The following is an 18,293-nucleotide window of genomic DNA, read 5'->3' as shown; positions in this document are numbered from 1 at the left end:
GCACTTTTTCGACTCCCCGGAAGACGTGTTCAGGTGGACGGACGAGACGGTCAGGATACGGCCGAACGCCCAGCCGGGGCTGGGTTCTGGACCATCGCGCGGGTCGTCGCGGGAGAGGAGCGACTCCACCAGCAAAGGCAAACGACATCGGAAATCCAGATCCAGGCGACGCTCCCTGTCCCGTGATGGTCTCCTGGATGGGACGCAGCCTGACACGGACCAGTCGGGGAAAGAAAACTGACCAACGTCCGGCTTCAGTAGTCCTAGCTTCACTCAGTCCGCTGGTGGGCTCTGCGGAGGGCCCGATGTGGAGGCATCAGCGGTAGAATGGTCTCTGGCAGGGCGCATGGGACGTCGCCTGAGAGACATCTGGCAGCCTCGTCCTTCCTATGGTCCAAACATGGTGGAACTAGGGGGTTCGGGGGACTAACCTCATGGGCTGCTTCATCCTCCCACGGGTTGGGGGGTGGCCCTGGGGGACGGTTCTGGTTCTTGGGGGGAGTAGTTGGGATCCATTGGTATGGTGGGCTTTGGGCGCTCCGTTGTGGGCCCGAAGCTCCCCATGCCGCGACAGGTACTTCAGTGTTCCATGAGGTATAGGGGTGGGGGGTGGTGTTCTGGAGTTGGGTTGTTGAGGGGGCAGGGTTGGTTGTTGGGGACGGGGGGGTAGTAGTAGTGGGGGGGGTGAAGGGGGTGCACGTGTTTTCTGCTGTATTGAGGTATATGGTATTGGGTGCCGAGGCCGGGTCCCGGTGGCCTCAAAGACTTCCCCCTCGAGACAATGGCTGACACCCAAGGACAGACACTAACTTGTGATTCTATGCAGATATTGAGTTGGAATGTCAGGGGGATGTTAGACAAAATCAAGCGTGGGGCAGTTTTGCGCTGGGGTAAGAGAAGCTCAGCTGATGTGATGCTACTTCAGGAAACGCATATGTTGGGTACGAAGGCGCTGAGTTTACAGAGGTTTGGTTTTCACCAGGTGTTCCATGCGGGGTTCTCCAGGGGCTCGAGAGGGGTGGCTATCCTTATCCATCGTAGGCTGTCTTACACTCATGAGCGCCATTGGATTGACCCCCAGGGTCGGTACATCTTTGTGAAAGGCCTGATTGGTGTGGAGCCGGTGGTGTTTGGCAGTGTGTATGCTCCTCCCCCTATGCAATGGTCCTTGGCAGAACGACTGTTTGAATTGTGGGCCAATATCCCCGACTCCTTGGCTGTGATAGGGGGTGACTGGAATGACGTTGTGGATGTACGCCTAGATCGGCAGCAGTCGCAGGGGGCTGTGGCGGCGACATCCCCCACACGACTGAAAGCGATGATTGAGGGGTTGGGCTGGGTAGATACCTGGCGACATTTGCATGTGAGGACGCGTGAGTACACGTATGTGTCCGCGGTGCATGGCTCCTTCTCCAGGCTGGATTGTGTGTTTGTGCCGGGGGCCTTCCTTGACAGGGTGAAACGGGCTGTGATTCAGCCCCGGGGGCTGTCGGACCACTCCCCTGTCGCAGTACAGATAGACTTGCACAAGCCGCGCCGGCCGTTTCGGTGGAGGATGTCATCGTGGCATCTCCAGCAGGCGGACTACACACAACATATGCGTGGTGCGATTGCCCAATATTGGCAGGAGAATCTGGCTGAGGGGATTGATGGAGTGACGGTCTGGGAGGCCATGAAGCCCACCCTGCGGAGCGTGGACATTGCTTGGTGCGCTGCTGCCCGGCGTACCCGACGGGAGGTTATTGTCGCGGCTGCGGGGCGCGTGGAATTGTTGGAGAATCAGTGTCGAAGGGATGGAGCTGCACCGACGATACGGCTGCTCCTACAGGCGCAGCAATCCTATGCCTCGGTTTTGATGGACGAGGCCAGACAAGCTTGGCTGGCTACGCGGAGTAGAGTATACCAGTGGGGCGATAAGTCCTGCACTATGCTCCACAGACTGTGTCAACAAACGCTACAACCGCTCACTCTACCAGGCCTTACGGATGGGGAGGGCGTCGCCATCACGGATGCCGCGACCCTTGCGGCGAGCTTTGCCACCTACTATGCGGAACAGTATGCTCCCCGAGACAGCCTTCCGTTGGATGCGGTAGATCAGTTCATTGCTGACCTCCCCCTCCGCGCAGTTTCGGACGAGGCCAGGAAGGCCTTAGACCTCCCCCTGTCGGCGGAGGAACTGGGGGATGCGCTGGGCCAGCTCAATGTGGGCAAGGCGCCGGGACCGAGTGGGTTCCCCAGCGAATTCTACAAGAAATTTCATCTGCTGCTTGGGCCGCACTATAGGCGGGCGTTGGAGGTGGCGCGGGAGCGTGGTAGCCTGCCGTCGGACTGGCGTCAGGCCGAAATTGTAGTGTTCCAGAAGCCTGGTAGACCCCCAGATAGACATGACTCATATCGGCCTATTTCTCTGCTCAACTTCGAAGCCAAGTTACTGGCCAAGGCGCTGGCGAACCGTCTTCTCCCATATATCACTGATCTGGTCCACCCGGACCAGGCGGGTTTCATGCCACATCGAGCGACACGACACAACATCAGGCGTGCACAGGCGGCGGTGGATGCTGTAGGGGCGACCGGGGAGCGGGCGGCGCTGCTGCTGGCAGATATTGACAGGGCGTTTGATTCGGTCAGCTGGGCCTACCTTTTCGCCCTCTTGCCGCGTCTAAACCTGGGCCCGGTATTCATCTCCTATATTAGGCTGCTGTACACGGACATCACTGCCTCGGTACGCATCTCCGGGGCGATTTCGGAGCAGTTCCCGATTGCCAGGGGGACTCGGCAGGGCTGCCCGCTCTCCCCCTATCTCTTCGCTCTAGCCATGGAACCCCTGGCCATATGGGTGCGCGCCGATGTGCAATACCGTGGCTTTGTGTGGGGGGAGGAACTCTCCGATAGAATTGCTCTGTATGCGGATGATGTCCTCTTCTTCATGACGGACCTCCACCGCTCCGGCCCTCGAATACTGGACATCATGCAGGTCTTTGGCGAGGTATCGGGACTCTTCCTCAACCCGCGCAAGTCAACCCTATGGGTGCTGGGTGGGGAGGTTGAGACGTATCCCTGGGCTTCGGCCCTACATGTGGCGGTCGGTGGCCTAAAATACTTGGGGGTCTTTCTGTCCGAGTCCGCCGTAATTGCATGGGAGCGTAATGTGCTGCCCGTATGGGACAAAGTCCAATCAGACATCAAAACCTGGTCTCGCATGCCCCTTAACATCTACGGCAGATCCGCAATTTTTAAGATGGTCGCCCTCCCGCGGCTCTTGTATCAACTACAGAACCATCCATTTAGAATTGACCCACAGTGGTTCCGTCGTGTGAACTCGGTGCTGGGCCGCTTTCTGTGGGCTGGTGGCGTCTCTAGAGTGGCGCTGCGGACCTGCTTCCTATCCACGTATTGTGGAGGCCTGGCTACATCTGATCTCCTGTCCTACTATCAGGCCTCGCACCTCCTAGTTCTGAATGAGTGGTGGTACGGCGATCACAGCGACCCGGCGTATGCACTGGAACACTTCTTGATGGGCGATGCCACGCTCCATACACTGTTGTTTTCGGCCAGGCGGCGGAAGGCGTTACCGCGGGTCACTCAGGTGGTTTTTGTAATCTGGAGGCAGGCACTGCGCCGCATGGGTTGGTGGGGCAGGCTGACAGCGGAGACTCCGCTGTGGAACAACGGACAGCTTCCTGCGCTGGCTTCCTTGTCGGGATTTAGTGGCTGGGATGCCATCGGGATCTCCTCATTAGGCCATGTCCTCGCAGGGACTACCCTTAAGTCCTTTCAGGACCTCAGCACCGAGTTCAGCATGTCCAAGACCCAATTCTTCAAATACCTACAGTTCCGCCATGCGCTAACGCCGAGTCTAGTAGGGCTGGACCAGCTTCCCGAATTTAGCCCTGTGGAGGCCAAACTCTTCATGGGGGACCTGGGTGATAAAAAAGTGTCCAAAATATACCAAACATTAGTTACCCATTGCTCCTCTTCTCTATTGTCGCTGAAGGCCTCCTGGGAGACTGATGTTGGTTCTTTGGATGAGGACGACTGGAGGGAGGCCCTTGAGTCCCCCCGTGGGGCCGCCATTGCTGTGCGGCTCCGGTTTATACAGTTTAAGTACCTACACAGGGCCTACTATACGAGGGAGAGACTGTGGAGGGCGGGTCTCATTGCTGCCCCGGATTGCTTGCGCTGTGGGACTGAACGAGGTACGCTGCTGCACACAGTGTGGGCTTGTGTGGGTCTCACCCGCTTCTGGAATGGGGTGTGGAGTTGTCTGTCGGAGGTATTAGGGTGGGACCTTCCTCGTACACCCAGGCTGGGTCTCCTTCATGTCCTAGAGAATGTGGGTGGAAACATTTACAAGCGTCACCTCCTGTTGTTGGGTCTAGTTGTAGCCAAAAGGGACCTGGCGAAAGCCTGGAAGAGTGACCGGGCCCCCCGCTTTGCGCCTGGAAGGCAGGCCTGGACTTTCTCATGGGGCTTGAGTTGCCCGTGTTTGAGGCCAGGGGATGCCCCCGGAAGCATTACAAGATCTGGAAGAGGTGGGCGGATTACAGGGGGTTGACTCTAGAACCGCCAGCTGATTTGGATGACGTACTGCCCCCGGAAGGGGACCTTGGGGCCTAAAACGGCATCGGATACCTAATGTGCAATACTTGTGTACCATGGCGGAATGTGAACACGTGCACTGGGTTAGGGTGGGATAAGGGGTGGGTAGCGGGGGGGTTGTTGTTGGGGTGGCTAGCGGGATGTTGGGGTCTGGGAGGGGGGTGGTTCCAATAGTCTAGGCAGTATGTTCCTTCTACTATCTGTTTACTGATGACAGTGACCTCCTGACTGTGGAGAGCTGTGCTTATACTCTGCCTAAATGTTCAATAAAAGCTGTTGTGAAAAAAAATCCTGATTGACAGCATTACAAATATCCTACTCTGAACTTCAAGCAACAATCAATAGCTGGTACGAGTTAGTGTACATAATAGAGATGTGCCCTTGTGGCAACTCCAGACTCCAACGTAACCATGTGGTTCTGTATTGTCAGTCTGCAATGAAAAACTCATAGTCTAATTGGCCCTTCCTGGTCCTCTGAAAAAGCTGCATTGTGGCAGGGACGTGTGTATTCCCAATCATTTTTAACACACTGATTTATTTGGCAATCCATGGTAAATTGAGAGTTAAACCACAATCTAAATGTTTCCACTTCAGATGACAGTTCATTCAACACTAAAACAATATCTATACACTTGTAAGTTACATCCAGTTTGGTGGCAGCGTGTCTTGAACCGGTCATCATTCTGTTAATATGTCCACACTTAGAGCCAGCCAGTGACATCACATCCAGTGCTGTATGTTCTCAGTATGGTCATTCAGTCTCTTTGTCCTGCTCAATATCACTACTGAATGGGAGCGGTGTTTGAATGTCCTTGATGTTTATATGAAGATACACTCCTCCTCTTGCAGAAACTTGTGGAAGCGATCCATGTACTCCTAGAAAACAGGTGACGGAGAACCATGAGTTTCCCTGCCTTTCTTGGTACACTGCACTTACCTGCACATCTGCCCTCCTCTTTTTGCATACTTCATAGACAATTCTGCAGCCTTTGATGGAGGGGATCGAAACAAGGTCTGGGCTAAGGTTGCAACCTGGGGAATTTTAAGCACCTTACTTAAGGCAATCATCTTTCTCCATTCTCACCCACGACTCGTAAAAAGAAATACGGTTACAAACCGAATACAAACCAGTCGAGGCTTAAACATGGCTGTATTTTAGTCTTGGGTTATGCCCTTATAAAGGCAAATGCAGTTCCACCAAGGATCAGACCACACAGGTTGCTGATTAAACAAAATGCAGATGGTTTGGTAATTTTAGATCAAAACAAAATTGGTCTGAAGCATGCACTGGAAGAACTAAACATCTACAATTTAAGTCACAAGCCTGTGGCAAATGTTGAAAAGCATGAGAAAAAATCTGGTAGTCCCGTAGGCAAGGCCATCCAAAAATTGCACACATTCAAATATAAGTATTTATGTGTATGGTTCACAGAAGCAGTAAACCCAATGTGCATGTAAAACACATTACAAGACAAGCCACAGCAGTAATATTTGCATTGTGCTAATTAAAGAATCTCCTACATAGACCATCAGCAGCAAACTACTCGAGCAAACCTTTTACTGACTATTACCTATACCAAACAAGATTATCCAGAAAAACTTTCATCTTCAAGAAACAGCAGTGTATCGCATGTAGGAGAATTTTAAACCTACCACAACATCCTCGCCAATCTCTGTTGTGCCTTGAGTTTAGCCTGACTGGGCAAGAACTTGAATGCAAGGCCTCATTTATTACAGATTATCACTCAATCAACCTCATACAGGCTCTTTAAAGAAGGTCTACAGGAGATCTTTAGTAAGACGGTCAGTTCTTGGTCTTCATATTTAACAACCGCAGCCAAGGATTTAAACTGTGGAAGTTTAACGTCTACTCCTGTTACGCGTCTGGCTATGAAATCCATCTTGAAAAAATGGGTGCGGGTCTTATAGATGAAGGCGGACTTGCAGAATGTACTATCAGCCATTTATGCAAACTTGATTGCTATATTGTATGAAGGAATGAAGATGCAGCGTTATCTAAAGACGGCTGTAAGCAGGAAGTGCAGAAATCTAATCCTCCGAACAAGACTAATCGTTCTTCCTATCAACAAGATAAGAGCCAACTGGAAAATCCTGTCTGGCACAGCGAAGGGCAGGTACTGTGAATACAGGAGGGAATCCATGTTACATCAGTTGTGTTGTTGTCCAGAAATTTTATTAGCACATCGCACTTTACTAAAACCAAGGTTTTTAAAACAAGGAATCTCAATATGTAAATAAGCCTTGAACTATTGTTTATGAACTACTACTCCAATGGACTTAACTCTATTCGTCAAAAATTTAAATATAATTTCAAATTCCATTAAATCACAGGACATTTGATGCATAATAGGACCTTGGGTCTCAAATAACGAATAATGGCTGCTGCTAATGACATCCACCTGTTTTACATTTTTAACCCATACATACTTCTGCTTAGATTATTTAATTACATGTAGATAACTTTTGAAATGTTTTAGTTCTGTTTATCAATTGTACCATTTTTAAGTAACTGAAACAATAAAGTATAGCATCGTGTTACATCACCAGAACCATGAGGCAGACCGCTTGTAAACTCTTTCTCCACATCCATAAATCCATTTTACAACAGGTAGGAGATACTCTTGGCTAAGAAGACCCCAGTTGAGTTTTAGTGATTTCTACCTACATTCCACTTACCAAGTCCTTAATAGCAATTCGGTAAAAATCGCTATTAAGGAATTGGTAAATTGAAGTTACCTACATCTGGCCCTTTGTGGTTTAAGATTTTCCACTTTTCCATGGTCCCTCATTTGCTTAACTTTGTCTTCAGAGCTCATATTCATACCATCCCTCCAAATGTTTAGCTTTCTACTTAACTAGAAGCATGCTTTAAATGGAGCAGGTTCATAACCAGGGAGTTGAGCTACAATTTAGGTAAGCCCACTGACATGTTTTGATGTTAAGTTCTGTCTAAACGTCTATGCATGGCGTAACACCTGGCATCTGAGTTTTCTGTTGTCACTTTTATGAACTCTTCTGCACTAAGGCTTGCATTTTGGCACGGGCCCTAAGGGTCAGTAAGACTCATTATACAGATGTTTGCTAACCACAGCACTCTGATTTCCTTAATACATAGATTACTCTATACTAACACACAGTACACAGAATATCCCATGTCTATTGTAGGACAACTGATTCATTGCCTTGAGCACCAACCACCTAGATATTGAAATCTTCTGTGATTAGAACATTGACTTTATTGTGGAAGAGGTCTGGCGCAGCAGCCAGGGCGCCTGACTCCGGAACACAGAGGCTCACGGTTCACTCCCTGGTGCCGGTGGCAGGTTAGCCCAGCACCATGTGACTCTAGGCAATAGCTTGCTTAATCTTCCCGCCGGCCCCCAGCGACTTGTCACCCTCAGGTAATTGTTCGCGCTTTACAAATACTGGGATTTCATTTTCATTTTATTATTATCCCCTAGGCTTTGAAGAGAATCAACCACTCATGTTGTTTTTGGTTTATAATGCAATTGTAAACACTCTCTTCTGGGTGCAATAATCAACCAGTCTTTTTAAAATAATGTATTCAAACAATACAGTATACATCCTCAGTATTACATTTAGTCAGCAAATTTCTGCACAGCATCTGCACCACATAGTCACCTGCTAGGATAAAAAAAACTCACCAAGAGCCAGGGGTGCCTCTCCCTTCTATATGAAACACATTTCATTTTTGGGTCCATCCGTATATCCCCCTGTGCATCAGGGCTGCTGTTCCTGATAGCCTCTGATCCCAAGTCAAGCTGTGATGCCTTCACCAGTGTTTCAACACTTTCTCATATTTAGTCGGGTAACAACTCCCTTCATAGTCTACTTATTCTGCTCCATGTGCATATGCATGCTTGTTATCCACAGTTGTTTGGAGGGGTCATGCTGCCCCCGTCCCACATTCCGGTGATATCTCTTTTGACTAAGATGAAGCCGAATCCACAAAACAGCAATTTGACTCATGGTATGTTTACTTCACATGGTATTCCCAGTATATCCATTTCCCATGATACCAGATACCAGATAGGCTATTCTGTGGGTTTTCCTAGTTTGTATATATGAATTTACCTTCAGCCGAGCTGCCTTTAATATATGTAGGATTCTGGTACCTGCCAATTTTGTGGAGTCGTCTTCTATTTTAACATGTTCTATGTAGAATTTTTTTTTTTTTTTTTGAAAACCTCTATTTTGAAAAAGTTATACAAATACAGACCTATACCACAGGGGCCGGCCAGTAGCAATAAATATCGAAATCAAAAATAGTACACAGCTCATCAGCCGACAACCCGGGGGTTCGGCAGCGATATAATATGCCCATACGATGTTCTTATGATGATAGGAGGATAAATGAAAGGTTTCACATTTTATATTTTTAAAGACAAAAATAACAACAAAATTCCAAGGTGACATTTATAATGTATGTGGCTGTCTCAGATAGCAGGGGGAGCGACCCAGTTAAAGGCTGATGTGAAAAAGGATATGGAAACACGAGGAGGGAAGGAAGGGGTCAGAGCGAACAAGCAAGTAAGGTACAATAGGATATAGATGTATGGAATGCCCGGTTAATGGGGACAGAGGAATATCATTGGTTTCTACAAAAGGGGGGGTGCAAATCTCTCCACGATATGAGTTCCATTGACCCCATATCCTCCCCCATTTCTTAGGTCTTCCACGGCGATGTACACAGTTTTTTCTCTGAACATGCACCAATCCATGTTTTCCTTCCAGGTTGAAACCAGAGGTGCCCTTTGAGACCCCCACAGCTGGGCTATGTCTCTTTTCGCTATCATGTTGCCGAGGGTGGCCCATTGAGTCTGCGCTACGCTATAATCATTCGGTTCCCACACGTTTAACAGGCACCTTCTGGCCTCAGGCAATAACGAAACACCCGTAACCTCTTCCATAACCTCATGCACTCGTCTCCAATACTCCACTACGTCCGGACATTCCCACAAAATATGAAGAAAAGTAGCAAGCATACCGCAGCCGCGCCTACACAACCCATCCATAGTGTAACCCATACGCATCAGGCGTGGACCTGTGACATACACGCGGTGTAAAATCTTCAATTGCACCAGCCGGAGACGCACCGGAATCGCGACTTCCTTTAGGGGATGATATCGCGGCCTGCCAATCTTCGTCATCCAGCTCCAGCCCGTCACCAGTCCAGGCCCCACAAAGCTGTACAAGAAGATCCGAGCGGTCATTGATGAGCTTTTTATAAATGAGGGAGATGGTACTATCAGGGACATACCCGTCAAGCACTCTGTCTTCCAGGGGAGAGGACTCTGGGATAGCGGTACCGGCCGGGAAGACGGATTCAAGTGCATGACAAACCTGCATATACCAGAAGTGCTCTCTATCGCCCAGTTTATACTCTTGTTGAAGTTCCACGAAGGTTTTGATCCTATCCTTGACCCAGAGGTCTCCTACCCTACTAATGCCAATAAGATCCCATTTGTTAAATCCCTTCGTCGTCCAAAGACAGCCCAGTCTCTCTGCCGCATAAAGCGGAGTGGCTCTGGCCAGCCTGTCTGTCCATCCTGTGGCAGCAGTCGCAGCGCCCCACACTCGTACCGCAACCCCAGTAGGACCGGTGAGATTTTTCCCCGCCGATCTAGAGTAGAGCGCCCTATTGTAGTCTCCTCCCGGCAGCTGCCATTTATCCATCTCGAATGCCGGATTCGGAACCGGACCATACATTGCGTGGTTGACCACACTCAGTTGCGATGCCCAGTAGTACCGTTTTATATCGGGCAACGCTATGCCACCATCGTACCAGGGCAAAGTCAATTTCGCCAGCGCAATGCGAGGCCGCCCGCCCCATACCAGCTTCCTCTGGAGGCCCTCGATCTCCCGGAAATAACTAGCAGGCACCTAGTCAAGCGTGTTTTGGAGGGCGTACAGAAATCGAGGGAGGGACATCATCTTAAACAGGGCTGCTCTCCCAACCGGGGACAGCGGCAAACCGCACCATGCTGTGACGTCCGACCGAAGCCGGCGGAGTGGCGGAAGCAAATTCCTCTCATACCGTACGGCTTAGTCCAAGGAAATATAAATCCCCAAGTATTTAAACCGTTGCGCGATACCGGTATTGGACAAACACGGGGCAACAGGGGCAGTTCTTCAGTGAGCGGGTAAATGCAGGACTTAGCCCAATTGATGGCCAAACCCGAGTTCCTCCCAAAGGAGCGTAACACGTCAAACAACACTCCTAGTGACTTACGAGGGGAAGTAAGGTATAACAGAATATCATCGGCGTACAATGATATACGGTCCTCAAAGTCAGAGGACCAACTAATGCCTTTAAGCGATGGTTCCCACCTAAGCCACGCGGCAAGGGGCTCAAAAGCAAGCGCGAAGAGGAGCGGCGATAACGGGCAGCCCTGTCGCGTGCCTCTTCCTAGGACAAAAGGCTCCGAGGCCCTACCATTGACCACCACTTGGGCCAGTGGTTGTTCATAAAGAAGTTTGACCCAGCCAATAAAATTAGGACCAAAACCGAATTTTGCGAGGGCCGCCCACAAATACGGCCATTCTATTGTGTAGAAGGCCATCGAGGCATCCAATGAGACCAAGATGGCCGACTCACGAAGTGACCCCGCCCTTGCCAGTACACCGTGAAGGCGGCGAAGATTGAGAGCCGTATTCCGATGAGGAATGAACCCGGACTGATCAGAGTGTATCAAATCACAGATCACCGTAATTAAACGATTCGCCAAAAGTTTCGCCAAAATTTTGGGCTCGACGTTCAGAAGCGATATCGGCCTATATGAAGAACATTGATCACGAGGCTTCCCATCTTTGTGAATGGCGACAATGGACGCCAATCTCTGATCCCGGGGAAGAACTCCGAGATCTCGCGACTCCAAAAACATTTGGCGAAGGTGTGGCGCCATCTTGTCTGGACACAATTTGTACAGCTCTATCGGGATACCATTCGGGCCGGAGGCCTTCCCTGAGCGAAGGGAGTGGATAGCAAGCGCTATTTCATCAGTAGAAAAATCCACCTCCATAAGCTCCCTATCTGACTCCGAAAGGCTAGGCAGCGCGATATCCCTAAGTAGCAAATGTGAATCCTCCTCCGGCCTGTCCGAGACCGGCGCGTAGACCTTCTGAAAGTGCTGAGCAAACACCGCGACTATCTCATCTGGGTCCACAACCCGTTCACCGTCCTCTCTTACCACAACAGGCATCACACGATTCAACCTTTCTCTCTTATCCAGCCACGCAATCAACTTCCCGGCCTTGTCACCAACATCATACAAACGCCCCTGCTGCTCACGACTCATCATCCTCGCAGCATCTGTCACCAGCGCTCTGTAATCGGCCTGTTTAAGGGCCAAAACATGCAAACCCTCGGGTGTAGCCCCAGATTCCAACTCTTCTTCCAGAGCCGTGATTTCAGTCTCCAATCTCACCACTTCCTCATTCTTGCTTTTCCTCGCGCTAGCAATCAGGGAAAGGGCTTGACCCCGGACAACTGCCTTATAGGCCTCCCACAGGGAAACCGAAGAGGACACAGACCCAACATTCTCCGCGAAGTAATGGTCCATACATTTGACCACCTCAGCCCTGGTTTTCGGATTACGTAGGTGCCAGGGGTTAATTGGGGCAACCCGGCCCTCAGCTCCCAGTTGTACATCAATCGTAAGCCAGAGAGGAGAGTGATCCGAGATCCCCCGAGCAAGATGTCGAATTTCCCTCACAGAGACCATCTGCACCGCTGGCACCAGGATATAATCGAGCCTCGAGAGACTCCCATGTGCTTCCGAATAGAAGGTATATTGTGCCTGCCCAGGGTGCAGGTGCCTCCAGCAATCCACTAAACCCAGCGCATCCAGGAAGTTGCTCATCCATAACTGTGACCTCAAAAGAGTCCGGGGGGGGGGGGTTACGATTCTCGCTACCACAAACAACTGAGTTAAAGTCCCCACCAACCACCAACATGCCCAGAGGGAAGTTCAACACCACTCTACCCAGATCAGAAAACGTAATGGACTGTAAACCCGGTGGGACATAGACAGAAAGAACAGAGATCGTCTTCCCCTCCCAGCGACCCGTAATGGCCGCGTACCGGCCTCTATCATCTAACACAGTATCATCTATCTCCAAGGGGAGGGAACTCCTGACCAGGACACCCGCCCCCCTCGACCCAGTAGTGAATCCTGAATGTGCCACCAAACAGTATCCCCTTCTATTCAGTGCCTGGCAAGCATTCCCTATCAGATGTGTCTCCTGCAGTAACACTATATCAGGTGAAAGACATTTCAGATACTGTAAAACAATCCCCCGCTTGATTCTATCACCCAGACCATTAACATTCCAACTCAGCACCCGCAGCCCCCTACCCCCCATTCCAAAAATGTGAGCTGTGCTCCCCCATAAAGAAACAGGCACAGTGGGCAAAGTGTGCAGCGAAATAGAACCTCGGAATAAACAAAGAAACAAAAAGCCCCCCCCACCCCCAGGAAAACCCCTAGAACACACCCCCCACCCTGCACCCCTGCGTTAGACCCGAAAGCCACCCCAACTTTCAGTGTGCCTGTCGCCCCATTAAACTAATCTACGAAAAGAGAGAGAAAAATCCCTTAGAGGAGGAAGAATCCCAAGCCCTCCCACCCCGGGTAATCAACAGTTCATGCACATAGGAATAGTCAAGCCCCCGCTGTAAGTCCATATAGGTGGCACACCGGTAGGGACTCACTCCACCCCTTCCTCCAGGCCACCTTCAGCTCCCTTCGATTGTTCCTGTCGATCACGGTGTGCCGGCAAAGTATCAAGCCAGTCACTTGCAACCTCCGGGCGATCAAAGAAGAGCGCACTCTCCTCGTATTCGATCCTCAAGCGAGCCGGGAACAGCATGGCGTACTTTAGTCCCATGTCTCTGAGGCGCCTTTTCACACCGGTGAAGCTCATGCGCTGTTTTTGCACCGCTTGCGTAAAGTCTGGATAAAAACTGATCGACGCATTGTCAAATTTAGTGGGTCCATTGGTGCGTGATGCTTGCAGGATAGCGTCTCTGTCCCGAAAATTACAAATCCTGGCTATAATAGGTCTTGGTGCGGCGCCCAGTTGAGGCCTACCACCTGGGACTCTGTGGGCACGCTCCACGGTAAAAAAGTTGCTGAGTCCCTTAGGCGCGAGATGATGCAGCACAAGGTCCTCCACCAAAAGATCCGTGGAGAGCTCCGAGAAACTTTCCGGGACACCAATAATGCGAACGTTGTTGCGCCTGGCCCGGCTTTCGAAGTCGTCCAGCCGACGGGCAAACAAGTCATTTGATGATCGGAGACTACGAACCTCCGCCTGTAAATCAGAGACATCTGTCGTGAGACTTGCGGTCTTAATATCCAGCGACTTGACCCGCTCATTGGTCTTTGCGAGGTCCGTTCTGATAAGGTTGACTTCAATCCCCACAGTGTCTATCTTTGAAGCCAGGGTCTCATACTGCTGACCCATCGAGGTCTTTACACTGGCAATGGCGCCCATGACATCCCGCAATGTCAAGTCTTCCGTTACAGGAGAGCCATCCCCAGTCTCGTCCAAGACTTTACCTGCTCCACCAGGGGATCCCTTTGGGCGGGCGAAGCGATCAATAGTATTGGATTCGGCGACACCCCCTCGGAATGCGCCCCTGGTGGCCCTCTTCTCACTATCCGACCTGCCCGCCATGTTGGGTAGCGAGCCCAGTCGGGCCGTTTGAGATCTTGTGAGAATGGCTCTCCACAGAACCGACCAGTAAAGTCAGGGATGAGGGCGAAAGAAGAAGAGGTGCGGGGCCAGCAGCAGGGCACAGGCCAGCAGTCACAACACTCAGCGAGTCGCAGTAGATGATGACCAAAAACGAAACCGAAAGTACCTCAGGGGCGACGGAAGGATCTCAATGACCGTTGTTGTTCAATTGCCACCTGGGTACTTCGAAGACTCGAGGCCGCGGAGATTCGTCGGTGTAGGCCACAAAGTTCCAAGATGCAGACAGTCCGGTTCCCAGCGGCCAAATCAGTTTCTGAAAAGAGATATCATGCCAGCAGGGCATCAGCTAATAGAACCCGTCGTCAAAATCAGGATATGTGGCAGGATAAATGCGGGAGGTGGAAAGGGCCTGGGAAGCCCTGTGCTCACGCGTCCATCTTGGATCCACGCGTAGCTCCTCCCCCCTATGTAGGATTTTTAACTGGATAAATCTGAGTCTAGATGTTATCACTGCTTCTCTGGGTTGCATCAAGGCCTCCTAATCCATGTCGTCCATTGGCTCTGTGTCCCTTTGCCAGGTTCCCATAAGTGTTAATGGAGTATCCCATTTGTTATTGCTTTCAGTGTAACTGAGGCTATCTTGAGGGGGATATGATCTGCTATCTGGTATTTTCCCTCAGTCAACCTTTTCTGCCTTCAGAGCATGGTGTAGATGAAGGTATTTATACCTTTGGGAAGGCATGAGTTCATACTCTTCTTACAGCTTTGCAAGTGTTTTAGCGCCTCTTCACCCATCATATCACTGATTGTAGAAGTGCCTAGTTTGCCCTACTTTTCAAAGCCATTCAGTTGCCACACCTCCTTTACTATATTTTCCTGCCATAGTAGAGTTTCTTTGATGACTCTCTCTGCCAGCCTAAGCATTTAGTGACTTTGTCCCATGAGTCAAAGGGTTTTGCCTGGTTGTGCTCCAAGAGCCTTTGTCTATTAGCCCCACCATGTGTGTAATGGCTATCAGTGTGTAGTTCCATTTTTAGATCTCTTCATCCTCGTAGCAGGGTCATCTCTAGGGGTAAAGCTGCACTCTTTTAAACTCTGAAGTAAAGAGGGCACAACGTATGGCGGTGCAGGGCCTCCCTTAGATTCTGATCTGTGCAGGGGATGTAGTGCTATCCTGGTTGTACCCCATCCCGTAAAAGCATCTGCAATGTCCTGTCAATACCCTTGAAATGTGATTCTGGGATATTCAAAGGTAAATATATTTTATTGCTTAAGTTATTAAAAACCATCACAATATAAAAAGACACAATACAATAGTAATACATCATAATCATTCAGAAGAAAATAAAAGAATGCCAGGGGCCGGTCGTGTAGCTCTGATAGAGACCACCTTCCCTAAAGTGCAAAGTGCAATAGTTATCGCCTGAAAAAAGGATCGTAAAAAGGGTTTAAGTCAACCTCCCATTAAAAATCTTATAAACACTGATGCTCAGGAGTTTGTTGGTACCACTTTCAATCATTTTTGAGTTTCTTTAAGGAATTTCACACAGCGGGCTCATACCGCTCAAGCCTGCAAAGATAGCTATGTTGCATTGCCTTATGCCAAGTTTACGAAACAGTGGTTCCATCTAAAAAATCTGAAGATTTCTTTTAATTGGGCAAACACATATTATGTGGGCTAAGCTTTCCTTCATAAAATTAAACTTCTGAATTTATAGGCTTTTAAAAAATTTAGACCACATCTCAATCTAAATAGTTATTTCTTAACTAACAGTTTCATGTGGGAAGCTAAATACGCTGCTATTCAACGGTGTATGTTGGAAAACGGATAGCAGTTTCAGAGCTTCCCAGGCATCTGTCACCGTCCATGTGGTTGCTGCGCATTCTCCTATCTCAGCGCCAAGTTATGAAATGACTTTCCCCCACCACCTGCGCACGTCCTCCTCTCTGAAGGAGTGCAGGAAGCACCTTAAGACCTGGCTTTTCGAGTGCCACCTCTCTCCAACCGAGGATCCTGAAACACACAACGCCTTGAGACCCCCCAGGGTGACAAGCCACGCTATATAAGCCCCAATGAATGATTGATTGTAAAATAAATAAATAAATAAAAAAAACTTCCGCTATCTCTCCATATAGGGCATCTTCCATGTTTCTATATAGGAAATGCGCCTTATTTTGTGTTATTTTGGGTGAAAGTGGGCATCTTTGTCTAGTGCCCCATTCTAGTTTGAACATATCGTATAGTGCACCATTCACTCATACTGCAACTATTGGTGCTTTATACAGTAATGCAACCCAAATCTCTTAAAAGACTGGAATAGGACATACCAGTCTATTGAGTCAAATGCCTTTTCAGAGCTGAGCGATAAAATGGCAAACGGATCTTGTGTATCTTTCATCTCGTCCAGCCAGGTGTGGAATCTTCTGAGGTTTACTTTGGTTGCTCTTTCCGCCCTTAACTCGTTTGATTGGTTTGGGGATCAACTCTTTTTTTTCAATAAAGATACTAGCCTCACATCTTCACCACTTGCACTTTATTAACTAATACATAGACTGGATACTCTCACGGGTGATAAGTTTGCAAGCTATAAATCTAACTATATTACATTAGATAGACTAATTGGTGGGTAATGTTGAGTTCATGTCAATACTTGAGTGTCCTTTAACCCCTTTGATGCTCATGACGGAACGGTTCCGTCATGAGCATCGGTCGAGCTGTGCTCATGACGGAACTGTTCCGTCATGACAACACCCATTTTCATTAGGGCCCAGCACCGGCGGTAAATCTGCACCGCACGGATGAGGTTAAACTAAGTTTCATCTTTCAAATACTTAAGTTACATTTTCTTCAAGAAGGCTGTATGTGCTCTAGCTGTCCTGCTTTTAACCCCTTCGCTGCTAAGCCTTTTTGCGTTTATTTGGGGCAGTTGGCGCTTATGCCCCTGCAACTATTTGTCCACATAAGGTATCCACGCCAAATTTGCATCCTTCTCTTCCAACATCTTGAGGATTCTAAAGGTACCCAGTGTTTGTGGGGGGTTTTGGGGGAAAAATGGGAAAAAAGTGCTGCAGAAGAGAGCTTCTGTTTTTTTCCCTGCAAAAGGTATCAACAAAGGGTTTGTGGTGCTAAAATCACCACCTTGCCAGCTTTCAGGAGCAGGCAGACTTTTGTTAGAAAACCAAAATTTTCTACACAGTTTGGCATTTTACTGGGACAAAGCCTATTTTTCCTATTTTTTGTGCTTTCAACCTCCTTCCAGTTAGTGGTTGAAATGGGTGTGAAAGCAAAAATGGAGCCAGAGGAACTATACATTCCTGAAAATTTGATAACATTCTGAATTCATCTAAGGGGCATTTGTGTAGATCCTTGAAGATTTTTCTGTAGAAACTAATAATTGAATTAAAATAAATATTGAAATTGAGTAGGAAAAAACAGCCATTTGTGCCAACGTTTTCACCTGTAACTTCTTCTAAGTATGGCAGATTTTTAAAAGCAATATATTGTCATGTCTGCTGGACCCTTCTAGTTGCGGGGATATATAGGACTTGTAGGTTCACCAAGAACCCAAGGTACCCAGAGCCAATAACTGAGATGCGTTTTGCAATGGTTTTTCATTGTGGACCAGATATAAAGCAATTCATTTGGTAAAATATAAATAGTGAAACAAAGGGTACCAAGGAAACCTATATATTTCCAAATTGGTAACAAAATATATAGTTAAAAAGCAGTGGTTATTTGTACATCTCCAAAATTGTGGGTACCCATACAAGCATGTGAATTAGAGGACATTTTTCAAAATGACTTCTGTTTTTTACGCAATGTCCTACATTTGGAAGGCAGAAATACAAAGAAAGTCAATTGGTAATAACACCTGTTCTACTATTCTGTGTTTCCCTAAGTCTTCTGATAAAATAGTACCTCACTTGTGTGGGTAGGCCTACTGCCTGCG

This window comes from Lissotriton vulgaris, chromosome 8 (genome assembly GCF_964263255.1).
Source record: "Lissotriton vulgaris chromosome 8, aLisVul1.2, whole genome shotgun sequence".
Lineage (NCBI taxonomy): Eukaryota > Metazoa > Chordata > Amphibia > Caudata > Salamandridae > Lissotriton > Lissotriton vulgaris.
The sequence above is the reverse complement of the archived record's forward strand: the minus strand, read 5'-3'. Positions refer to the sequence as shown.